Consider the following 12,020-nt stretch of genomic DNA (forward strand, 5'->3'; position numbering starts at 1 on the left):
ACCCTGTCCTACAGGGATTGTTTATCGAGAAGCAGTCCCAAACTCATAAAGCCACTTCTCTACATCTCATAGATGGGGTCATCTCAGAGATGTATGTTGTGCATATTCCCTACGGCTTAGCAGATACATTCCTTTCATTGCACCAAGCACCGCTAGCCTCGAGGATAATAACGTCATTCCAACTCAGTCGGGGTCCGGCCCCGGGGATTCTATAACGAGCCTTGGTGGCGGGCAGTCATAGCCTCGCAGGTAGGGCTGATGAGGCAATTCATCTATAGCGTTTCGGCCAGGACTTGTCCCTTGACGGCCTTCATGAGAACATACATATTTCAAAGAAAACTCGGATAGCCCGAAAGCCATTGGAATCCTATACTTTATTGTCAACATCATAGAGGTGGTGTATATTGATGATGTAGTTGTTAAGTCTTTCCCTGTAGAGGGTCATTTGTCTAATTTCAAGACAGTGTTTGATGAACCCGTAAAAATGTGCGCGTAACAGCGGGAAACTTCCTGAAGTTCTTAGTGCACAACAGAGGGGTTGAAATTGACAAGAAGAAATCCAGGGCAATCAAGGATTTAAAACCTAAATAAGCAAAAAGGAGTTGCGGCGCTTGATCAGACAGATCAATTTCCCCGGCGGTTCATCTCCAACTTTGCAGGGAAAATCCAGCCTTTCGCCCCACTGTTCAAGACAACGGAGGATGAAGAGTTTTTTTAGGACGAGAGCCATGCCCCAGTCTTGCAACGAATCAAGAATGACTTCTCTGAGGCACCAGTTCTAATACCTCCTCGGCCCGGAGAACCGCAACGGCTCTACATATCATCAGCCTCAAACAAGTCGTTGGGAGCATTCTTATCGCAGAAGAACGGAGATGGTAATGAACAAGCAAGATATTATTTGAGCAGGGTCCTGCAAGGACCGGATAAAAACTATTTCCCGGTCGAAAAGATGTGCCTATGTCTGTACTTTGCTGCGGTCAAAGTCACTATAATTTGCCAAGGCAGACCGCTCGCACAACACAAGTCAAGCGACGCCGCCTTCCCGGCACATTCTTCGGGTGGTCTGTGATCTTCCATGCACGGATTCAAAGCATAGAACCGAAACAGGTTACCGTCCCGTACAGGTCCTCGATCTCTGACTCTATTCCTAGAGCTTTGGATGGACAAGTTGCCAAATGCTTATAAAAGAAAGCACTACTTCAAGAAAGCAATCCTTCTTTTCTTGGGAATGACTAAATCACCTTCTCTCCCCAAGCTTCATAAGCATCAGTCTGGCTTGCTTCATCTTCATAAGTAAGGTTTTACCCTCGAGGTCTGGATTCCAAGTGGTAGTGATCGGACTATATATGATGACTTTTCCGCCCCGCTTCCACACACGGGAGCGACACCCGGATAGGTGCTCTTATCCTCCCGGCAGCGATAGTCCTCGGGGGTCTGTCTGTCTTTATCTCTCTCCTGGGACCCTTTCTTTCTTTCTTTTGGTTTGTCTTTCCTGGCTTTCTTTCTTTCTTTTTTGTTTTCCGGCTTGCTTTATGTTTCGTAATGGGTATTACTGGCAGTTCCAACGAGCTTATTCTCTCTATATTTAGATAGCTTATTCTCTCTATATTTAGATACTGAATTCATAATGGATCATTTTTATCCGTTTTATTTCTTTCATTTATTTTCTCACCAGTACCATATTGCGCCATGTTACTTACGGAATATTTATAGACACAGAATGCACCGATTTTCTCGATGCGAAGATTTTCCCAACGCTTTAGGGCGGGATCTTGCCCGCTCCCCATCCAGAGGGAGAATTGATATCCTAAAGCTGGAAAAGTCCAACAGATAAAGAAGAAAAAAAACTAACTAAGGGAGGACGAGTACGCCTTCAGCAGAAACGGATTCAGCAAGAGCAAGACTAAGCACTATCGTGGCCATAAAGACTGAAAGGGCTTGGAGACGCGCTCGCCGGCTTGATATCCCCAGGGGATCGAAGGGGGGGCTCCCCAAAAAGATCTCTAGCTGCATTATTGAGTGGCTCCCCTGAGTCCACAGGACTCGGGAAATTTGGGTGTGCGTACTACAAATATTGTGGATAAAAAGTATTACGAACTACCTCCACAAGAAGGCTCAAATCAGGGTAAGCCAGGAGCAAGAGGTTTTATGAGCAATGGTTACGGGGCAATGCTCCACAAAGCTATAATCCCATCATAGCACATAGCGATGACAAATCGCATATCCTTCCGGTAGGAATATCGATTGCTTCCATCAATCCCGAAGGATTTTTATCACGGACCCTTGACCACAACTATCTGCGAACCGGGCTTTCCATCGAGGGAGCAAAGGAGTGGGCGCGACCTTTGACTTTTACGATATTGAAAGGACTATCATTACCGACTCTAGGCGCGAGACCATGGACCTATTGAATAGATAGATTCCCAGTTTTCATTCTGAAATACAATCTACTGGTAGCCACGTGATACCATTTTTACTATATGATCAAGGTTGTTAGGGCTGTTATGGGGATAGCTTATGGGACTACTTTCGCGAGAAGTAGGCTTCGTCGACTTTCACGCTAGAAGCGGGGAACCATCTTCAATGGCAAGCGAAGCATCCTTTATTTCATATCCGAGTTATCTACTGTGATAAGCTTCTCAGCTGTCCCTGATGCCCTTTAAGATCAGAACTATCCCACTAGGGAGCAAAAACCTCGGCGATACCTTGAGATGATAGAATAGCGAGGCGGGAGAAAGCCGTGATTGAAAGTCGCCACTTTCAAAGCGGGCCTAGGGCACTAGGCGGCCCGAGGAAAGAAGGGAGGTGAGGTAGGGAAGGTTGGGCTTTCGATCTCCTGCTGCGATAAAACTCAAAAATGCTCTATCTCTATAAGGTCGATAGCGAGGCAAGCACATTGAGAAAGCTATGATCACACAAGCAGGTGTAGAGGCGCCTTACCCTTACCATAGGCATAGTTTTTTTCTTTAAGAGGAGGGCTCCTCGAAAAAACTTAGATGTTGTTTCAAGGGGTCCCCGGGTTTTGCTTTGGCGCGCTAGCTAGCGGGGAAGAAGTCTCTTAAGAAGGCGGATTGCCCCATAGCAAAGATCGGACATTTCCGAAGTCCCATTTCACTGGAAAAGGAAGACACATCGATCGGAACTAGATCGCCCAATGTCAAGTAAGTCTTGGCGACAAAGCGCATTAGATGGGTGAAAGCCAATGCAAAGTAGTACTATCCACAGTCCATAAGACTATGAGACCTACTAAAAAGAAGGTAGTATATACTAAATATTAAATATGTAATAATCATTTATCTCTAACATATGAGTGAGAAAGCGCTTCCCTCAGAGCAAATGATTTCATGGGATTTACGCTATCAATCTTTCATTTGGATAGAGCGAGACTTGATGAGACATTAGTATGTCATCCACGTATAACACATCCACGCTTGAATTGTTGCGCCGAGATGGTCTTACGTCTTCTCCAGCGCAGCGTTGACCGCTAGAAATTTCATTTTTACGGATGCATAGTATCAAAAAAGAATGGCAAGGGCCCGTCTTGCATTCGAAACTCCATCCCAAGAATGACACGGAAGTCATCCGGGTGCACCACCATAAAGCTGGTAGGTTTATATCTCAGTCTATAATAATGTCCGCTTTTTACATCTAAATGCATCCAAAAGCAACTCGCTTTCGTTATGATCCCTCTAGAAGGTGGGATTCTACCCAATCTGTCTTACTTACGTTCCCTATTTCTACTCGCTCGAATCACTAAGGCAATGAAATTGTTCTGCCGAGCTAGAATAGAAGAAGATGTTGATGGCTCTAGTAAACCACAGTGAACCAATTCTAGCTATTTGGCTTCAATCTATCTCTTCCAATGTAAATGAGTTTGCCCCTTTCCCCTTCTTTTTTCATTTCAATGGTGGCAAAAAAGAATTGATGCATTGCCTTTTGAGAGACCTTTTTTTCATTCTAACTACTAAAAAAAGAGATGAACCTTATATCCCTTCCACTTCTTGAGCTGACCCGGTGAGGAAAGGAAACGACTTCCTAGAGCCGACTATCGTCTTCCCTTCTTAGTGTGTCGAGAAAGTTTGGAAATAGGTTTAGGTTCTCCTTGTCGTAGTGTGAAGTGAGAGCCCTAATATACTCGATCGCTCACCCGGCTAAAGGGCAGCCACCCAGCTTCACTTCAATAGTAGGGGATTTTTCCTTTACCCATGCTCTTATTCTCACGTGAGCACACTTGTGAAATGAGATCACCAAGGCTTCACTTCAAAGCTGGAAGACATAAAGTATAATAAGATGATCTATCTATCGCGAGGTTAATAATCCATAGTAAGAATCCTCGAACACGGAAATGAGAGATAATAAGTGATGCTTTAGCGGCCCGTTTCTTATCTAGGTTTTTGTTTTTGAATCGACACCCAATCGGTGAAGACTACTTTATAAAAGCTACCAGTTAGAGCACGAATGGAGGATTCCTAAAGGGGATTTCTTTGTTTGTTTAGTGGATTCTCAGCTTTATATGCTTTCTACTGCTCGCCTTAAGCTTTTCTTTCTTGGACCTTAAACTTCTTTGGAAAAAGCGAGACCTTGTTGTTGCTTTTTCTTTGTTTTTCATTCAGATCATTCGAGGCTAGGAATGCATCCAGATTCTCAAAAGAATCGGTTTTTGGATGGGAATGAAAAGAGGGAGTCGGGTCAAGTTGGATTCGGGAAGGGATCGACTAATGAATATGGTTGTGATGGGTAGGATAAAACATATTCTTCTCGGGTCATCGCTAGTTTGCCGCCTCATACTCATAGTAGTGATACGGCGTTGGGGGCCGGGAGGGGAGCAACTACCCCACTCTAACTCCCCTCATTGCTCTGGCGGATTTGGGGGCGGAGCAACTATTAATTTTTGGATAGTGGCTCGGACGAGGGGATAAGGATGAAAGATGCGCAACTAGGTAATATATAAGGTCAACCCAACCTAATCTATTCGATTCCACTCCGTGGGAAAGGGAACATGTATCCCTCCCAACCAATAGTTGGAGCTGGGCAGAGAAAAAGAATAGAGTGTTAAGGGGACCACTAAGGTGAGAAAATTGGGAGGGAGGCTGGATAAGGAGGGCTTGGTCTGCGTCAAGAAAGAGAGAGGAGGAAAACCATACCAACACCAACCATTGCGGGCCCCGATACAGTTTGATCACGATCGAAGTCGAGAGATTCCGAGTTGGACTTTGGCCCAACCTCTTCATTCTCATAGAGCCCTTCCGATGCTTAGGCGTCTTCAACTTCCCCTTCCAGTAACTCTTCCTCATCGTCTAAGCGGAGCTTCTCTATCGATTCGGTAACAATAGAACATTAATCAATCGATTGAGCCCTAACTACTAATAGACTCCAAGCGGCTGATCGACCCGGCCCTTTCATAGGGTTGGGCGTAAAAGCAAGGGAAAGCGTAAACCTCCTCCGGGAGGAAACTCTCCACTGCAGAATCCTGCTGAACCAACCCCAGCGGGGCAATCGAGTTTGCTCGACCCCTTACGCTCACGGTGGGATGGAAGTTGACTTGACCGCTTCCTCTGCGCTCTCGCTCATGCACAGCAGCAATTGATCAATCAAGGCGTCTGTCTTTGATTGATTCGAGACAAGATTCTATAAACAAGCAGGCGTGTTTACCTTACCACGAGGAGAGCTGAAACCTTAGTGACTACTCCTCTTGACCCAGATGGGATTCCCTAGATAGCCGGCGCCGGGATGAAGCAAAGGTCGAAAGAAGAGCTCGAAACAAGAAAAGAGCGATTGATACCTCTTCGGTAGCGGGAGCAATCTCTCTCTTTCTATCCGAGGACGGCAAGCTCGGGACGGGCAAGGCTCATATATCGAAGAAAGATTGAAGATCGTCGGGTTGATTGAATGAAAAAAGGGTAATCATAGGGGCTAGAGGTTCTACCTGCAGAGCGTCACCACTACATTAACAAGTTTTGGCTATACCTTTCGGGTTCTAATATAAGTAGTTTGCAATGTATAGCGTAAGATCGCACTATACCAAGATCGCTTGAGCTCCGCTTGCTTTTTCCATTAGCTTACCAAGACTATGGTGCACCATATATATAAGGAAGGTAATTTTTCCGGCCTGATTCACCATCTTTGGCTGTCGCCCAACAATAAAAGCGGTTATCTTCTCTTATTACGCCAACCAAAAGGAGTAAGCGAATCTAGGCTAAACAATTGGTCTTGTTGTCAAATCCCCTCTTCACATGAAAAGGGCTAAAAGAGCGCAGAAGCAGTTATCAAAGTAAAAAGTTGGATGCCCTACAGGGTCTCAATCGAGCTAGCCTCCCACTTACTTATCCACGACCTAGCCGATTGGAGCTGCTACTAGACTTGCTTTGGCATATATTCGCTTCTTATCCCTCTTTTGAGGGACTCTCAACTCGTTGTAAAAGCAGATTTTTCGGAGAATACCGGGTGAAAGAGGAAGATCTTCTCCCAACTAGGGACAAGGCTTTGAAGCTCATGGGGGTGATAGAATTACCATTCACCATGTTGGTTATACGAGGGGAAGGATCGTGCCCGAGCTTGAAAAAGGTAGTAGGTTTTTCCCGTTCTTGAAGATTTGAGCAATAAGGTAGGAAGGAAACTACTAGATTTACATTAGAGAAAAGCTTGTCTATTCTTGTGCGAAATCTCACACTTAAAGGAAAGAAGGACTCCAGCGGGCATTGGCACTCTATCTGCCGGAAAAGCCTTTTTCTGTTGGAACAAATCAAAGAACTTGCCCTACCAAAGAAAATCATTTGAAAAGCGATACGATAATTGGCTATCTGAGGAGGAATCCCTACATGGACTAAGACTCTATTTGGATTCGAGGGGAAGGAAAAAGGAGTATCTTTTTTTCTATACTATATTGGAAGAATTCCTACACTCGAGAATAGGAGAGCAATGGTCACTATAGGGGACTCTCACGAGGGTCTAGGGAAGGGAATACAAATCTTGGTGATTGCTACACTCGTATAGCCATCGAGCGCTTGTTTTTACGATACTTTGGCTGGAAATACCCTAGCTTAAAATAGGCTAGAAAGATCTTGAAAAGACAATACAAATCTTAACAAGAAAGACTCGAATAGGGTGAAGGAATCACGGTATACACTGTCTAGATTATAAGCACTATTCTAAAACTCTTAGATAACTACTAAGAAAATAAATAATAAAATAAAGAAAGACTAAATATCTTTAGTAGGGACCCTATTAAGCTCGCCATGGAAGGCCTTAGAAAATAGCTTAGCAAGAGGCACTCGCTTTAAAAGCTTGATCTCACCCCATAGAAGTTTCAATGGACCCTATAATGCCAAGGAATAGATGAAAAGCGGAAGCTATGGATAGCCAAGAATGACTCCGAAAGAGGAATGAATGAAAAAGCTACTCTTTCTCTTGGCGATTCTACCCTTTTCCCCTTTCTTGAATAACTAGCTTTCCCAAGACCCTCGCTATGGAAATGTATAAAGCTCCATTAGTGGTAGCTATCATTGGGTCGATGGGCAGCTGTTGCTTATCAGTAAGCAACTATACTGATTGTTCGGGAGGCTTTTACTACTTACGTGTGGCGGCTATTAATGAGAGGTAGAGCAGCTTCTACTCGATCGAGAAAGGAACTAACCCGGACCTAGATCTAATCTAATAAGTCGGTCGATAAAAAGAAAGGGCTTCTTATCTAATGCTTTCGAGCTTGCCGGAAAACGCCCTATATCACGATAAGATAAGGGAAAGAAAATCTAGAGGGTCAATCTAGCTAGTCATTAGACCTAGGGCAAATCCATATCTTCTAGTTAGCCCCTCCTCCCATAAACAGCAAATCCATCTATCTATCGCTGACTAGGAAATCTATATCCCTACTATTTACACTACTATTCTCCTACATATCCAGACTTGAGGAAAAGGCTATTTCAGGGGACGGGGAAGGCACCACACTAGATCGAGGAGACAATAGAAAGCACAACACTTCCCTTACTGAGCTCCCTTTACAAAGATAAGCCTTTTTCCTTTTGCCCGCCCATCTCTTTTTGTGTAAGAAACCTTCCCTAAAAGCGGGCTTGAAGGTGGATTACTCTAACTGCTGGTGAAAAAGGGGCCTTTTTCTTTTCACTGCTGAGCTTTCAATACGAAAAGCAAGGAGTTTATTTAGTATAATAGATCCTTATATCAAAAGAGATTGCTGCGTAATGCTTGAACTTCTATACATTCGAGAAAAAGAGTACATCTATGAGAAGCTCTTTCTTTGACAGTGCTAGAGTCTGACTTTGAGAAAGAGAGGCCATGTGAGCGAATACTTGCAAGGATGAAGGGAGGCGGCGAAGAAGCTTTGATGAAATGAGTCGACTTTATAAAGCTTTTTGAAATAGCATTTCTCGAAGCAAAAAAACATTATCCTGGGAAGGTAGCATCACGCCCGACTATCACGGAGTCCTATTAAGATAGAATTTGACACAACTTCTACTTCTAAATCTCGAGTTAATTTGACAAGGCGAGACTCAAAACCTCTTCTTGAAGTCAGAGTCGAGAATGAAAGTTTAAAAGTCGCAAGCTAAAAGCGTTCTCTCAGCGGTGAGGTAGAATGTCCTAATCTAAGGGAAGGATACTAGGGGCTATCATAAGCTAAAAGGCGAGTCTAATCGGCATGTCAAAAGCGTCTACGATAAAATTGTAAAAAAATTTGATCACATGTCCTTCTTTGGATCAGCGAGCGAGGAATTGACCAGCGAACTAGTCATCCACTTCCTCTTGCAAATCCGTAGGTAACACAGGCTGCATGCGACAAGCGAGGCTGATTCATATACATCGCACTTTCTTTGGAAGGAAAACAACAAAAAGCAGGGACAAAGTTTCCCGTATCAAGAATAGAATCACTTGAGGCGTACTACTTTGTTTGCAATGATATGCTCGAGTGAACCATACCCAACTTTATCGAACCATCGAAAGTCAAAAGAGCGCATGAATTCGTGCTTTTCGTGAGGGTTGTTTTCAAGAAGAAGCTGGACCATGTACATTAGAGTGAGAAATTCTCATGCGGAAGGAAGTCACTAGAGCAGTTCATCCAGGGACAAGATTGAAATGAAGGCGAGACCTTGCGGGAATAGCCCTTTTGTTGGGCCCCCACCTACTTGAAACTTTCAACGCATACTAAAAAAATAGGATATACTCTAGGCTGGGACAGAAAGCGAAATTTCTATTTTTCGATGCGGCCTATTTGATGGCGAGTTTCAAGCATAGGGGAAGAGGCGTGAAGGTGGGAGTAGGTAAAGGTTTTCCTGACTTGGTATTTCCACATTCGTATGATTCAATATCGAGAGGGAGGGAATGTATAAAAGACATGCCCTACAGCGAGTAGTATCCATCCACTATCGAGTTGGTTCTCGTTTAGACAGGACATCAATAAAATCTATGAAGATTGGAATCCCTTTGTCTTCTCTCTTTCTCTTTTTGTCTGTGAGAGGACTTGGATGCCAACCTTGTTCTCGTTCTATAAAGTAAAGTCAAGTCTCACTCGGGATGGAGACAAGACCTTGATAAATGACTTTGTGACAGCGACTTGCGTGTCAGCTCTTTCCTTTCTTTGCTAGCACTTGATGAAGTTGGTTTGGCTACTCTTTTCTATAATGTTCTTCTTTTGATCTCTCGTAAAAGCAAGTAGGGCGCAATGTATGGCTCATCAAAAGCCAACTTTGGCCATCATGGCTCCTTATTGCAACTCACATTAGTCTGTGACACCACCATCATGACACAAGTAGATTGTTGAGCTTATAGCCTTTTTATTTTTATGCTTTGTGGGAGTAGGGATCACATTAGGCATATACATACAGTCTTTGATATTCGAGCCACAATGTTCCATCCTTTTTCTTGTTGCAATGAGTTGTAAGTGCCTCTTGTTTTTGTGGTATTCACTCGCCTTCTTTTTTATTCAAAACAGTATTTTACTCCTACTCTCACCTCGAACGAGAAAGAGATCTAAGGCATCTTGAAGAAAGTCATGCGAGGAATAGATGGCACGCCCTAGCTCTAATTCATTTCTATGCTTTGCTATCATAGGAGTACTACTGCAACCCGTTTTTCACATTGGCTATTCCTTATTGATTGGCATCTCAGAGACAAAAATCTTTCATGGTCTCTCCCATAATTGGATTTGGATAGAGAATAGTCGAGCAGCCCAGGAGGGCTCGATTTAGTAAGTGTTCATTGACATAACTATCGGACTTGCTTGTAGAGGAAGGCCTTGACTTGAATCACCCAAAGTTTGCATGAGCGGGAACATATCGGTTGGAGGGTTGGATTGGAGGAAATGCCTAATGGGTTGCTTGTCCTTATGTGCTTTTTCGTCACAAACTTCGTTTCTACGAGGCCTATTTTTCGGCGTCAATCGAGCAGGATGTTGAATGCTGTCTTGATGATATCGGTAGGGAATAGAATCATTGTTTTATTTTTTTATAATGGGAATAGAATCCATTCTTTTGCCTTGATTGACAACAAAGGGAAGGAGTATAGGCACCTCCCTTCATAGCGGAAGGCCTTTACTTGAAGCAAGCGAAAAGCTGGAATAGAGCGGAGTAATATCATCTTTTGTTTTTGAATCATCAGAGCTTTCCCGGTAGCTTAGAGGTTAGAACTTGACTTGCCTCGACTTCCCTCTGACTAGATTGACTAGGGGACTTGCCTCTGCTTCCTCTTTCGGGTTGACGAGGCCGGGACACGGTTGAGCTTCCCTCATTCGATCATAGATTCTAGGTAGGTGAGTTCTTATATGTCAGATGCTTTAGGGGACCTCGACCCATAGACTATTCACAGAGGAGTTTGATCACGGCTTCTAGTCCCCTCAAGCCTGAGCTGAAACACTCCTTGAGGCGAGAACCAAGGTGCCCAGTTGAGTCCGTAGGTGTCGCTCACTGCAGTAACATCAGCAGTGGCTGCACCGGAAATACCAACTAATAAAGCCCGAAAGCAGTTACCCGGTTCGAGAGAGGGCGGGTGATAGGGATTGGAGGCCTAGACCAAAATAGAGGCCCGAATTTCTTTAGACATTACATCGAGAATCACCCTCCTTGCACTCTCAGGTGTCTTTCCAAGCGTGGAGCACCGACAATATCTATCCGAGCGATTGTCTTTCGTTAGTCTTTGTATAGTACCATGTGGGGTAGCTGAGTTTGGTGAGGGTCTCAATGCAGTGGTTCGACCACGCATGAAGGCGTAGCGATGCGGGCCATGCGGGAGGTGGCTGGTAAATAGACATGTCTGTGGTCTGCGGACTACTGCTTTTGAATGAAGAGACTACAGAGCTTTCTTGTTCCACAGGGTTAGCTTTGGGCCCTTTCTGCTGAAACAGGTGGAGGTGAGGGCTTTCCTTGGGGGCGAGCCGTGGTGAGACCACCGCTCACCGGAAGAGCTAAAATTCTAACCTTCGGGAACCTACGGGCGAGGACACTCTCGGGGTGAAACCCACGATTTCTATGGGGCGTAGGCCTCCCAAAGGGTAAGTGCAAAGGTTTCCTTGAATAGGGCCAGTGGCCCTAAGTGCAAGCGAGAAAGGGAGCTTGGTACAAGACCCACACATCGGCCGAGGATGAAAGTCGGCAACCGTGATCCGGCGGTGCCGATTGGGCAGTAGCTCATGAGATAAAGAGGGTCACTCTAGGGATAACATCGCGATCTTCCCCAATGTTCACATCGACGGGAAGGTTTGGCACCTCGATGTCGGCTCTTCGCCACCTGGGGCTGTAGTATGTTCCAAGGGTTGGGCTGTTCGCCCATTAAAGCGGTACGTGAGCTGGGTTCAGAACGTCGTGAGACAGTTCGGTCCATATCCGGTGCGGGCGTTAGAGCATTGAGAGGACCTTTCCCTAGTACGAGAGGACTCGGGAAGGACGCACCTCTGGTGTACCAGTTATCGTGCCCACGGTAAACGCTGGGTAGCCAAGTGCGGAGCGGATAACTGCTGAAAGCATCTAAGTAGTAAGCCCACCCCAAGATGAGTGCTCTCCTATTCCGACTTCCCCAGA

This window comes from Dioscorea cayenensis, unplaced genomic scaffold (assembly GCF_009730915.1).
Source record: "Dioscorea cayenensis subsp. rotundata cultivar TDr96_F1 unplaced genomic scaffold, TDr96_F1_v2_PseudoChromosome.rev07_lg8_w22 25.fasta BLBR01000428.1, whole genome shotgun sequence".
In the NCBI taxonomy this organism is placed as follows: Eukaryota; Viridiplantae; Streptophyta; class Magnoliopsida; order Dioscoreales; family Dioscoreaceae; genus Dioscorea; species Dioscorea cayenensis.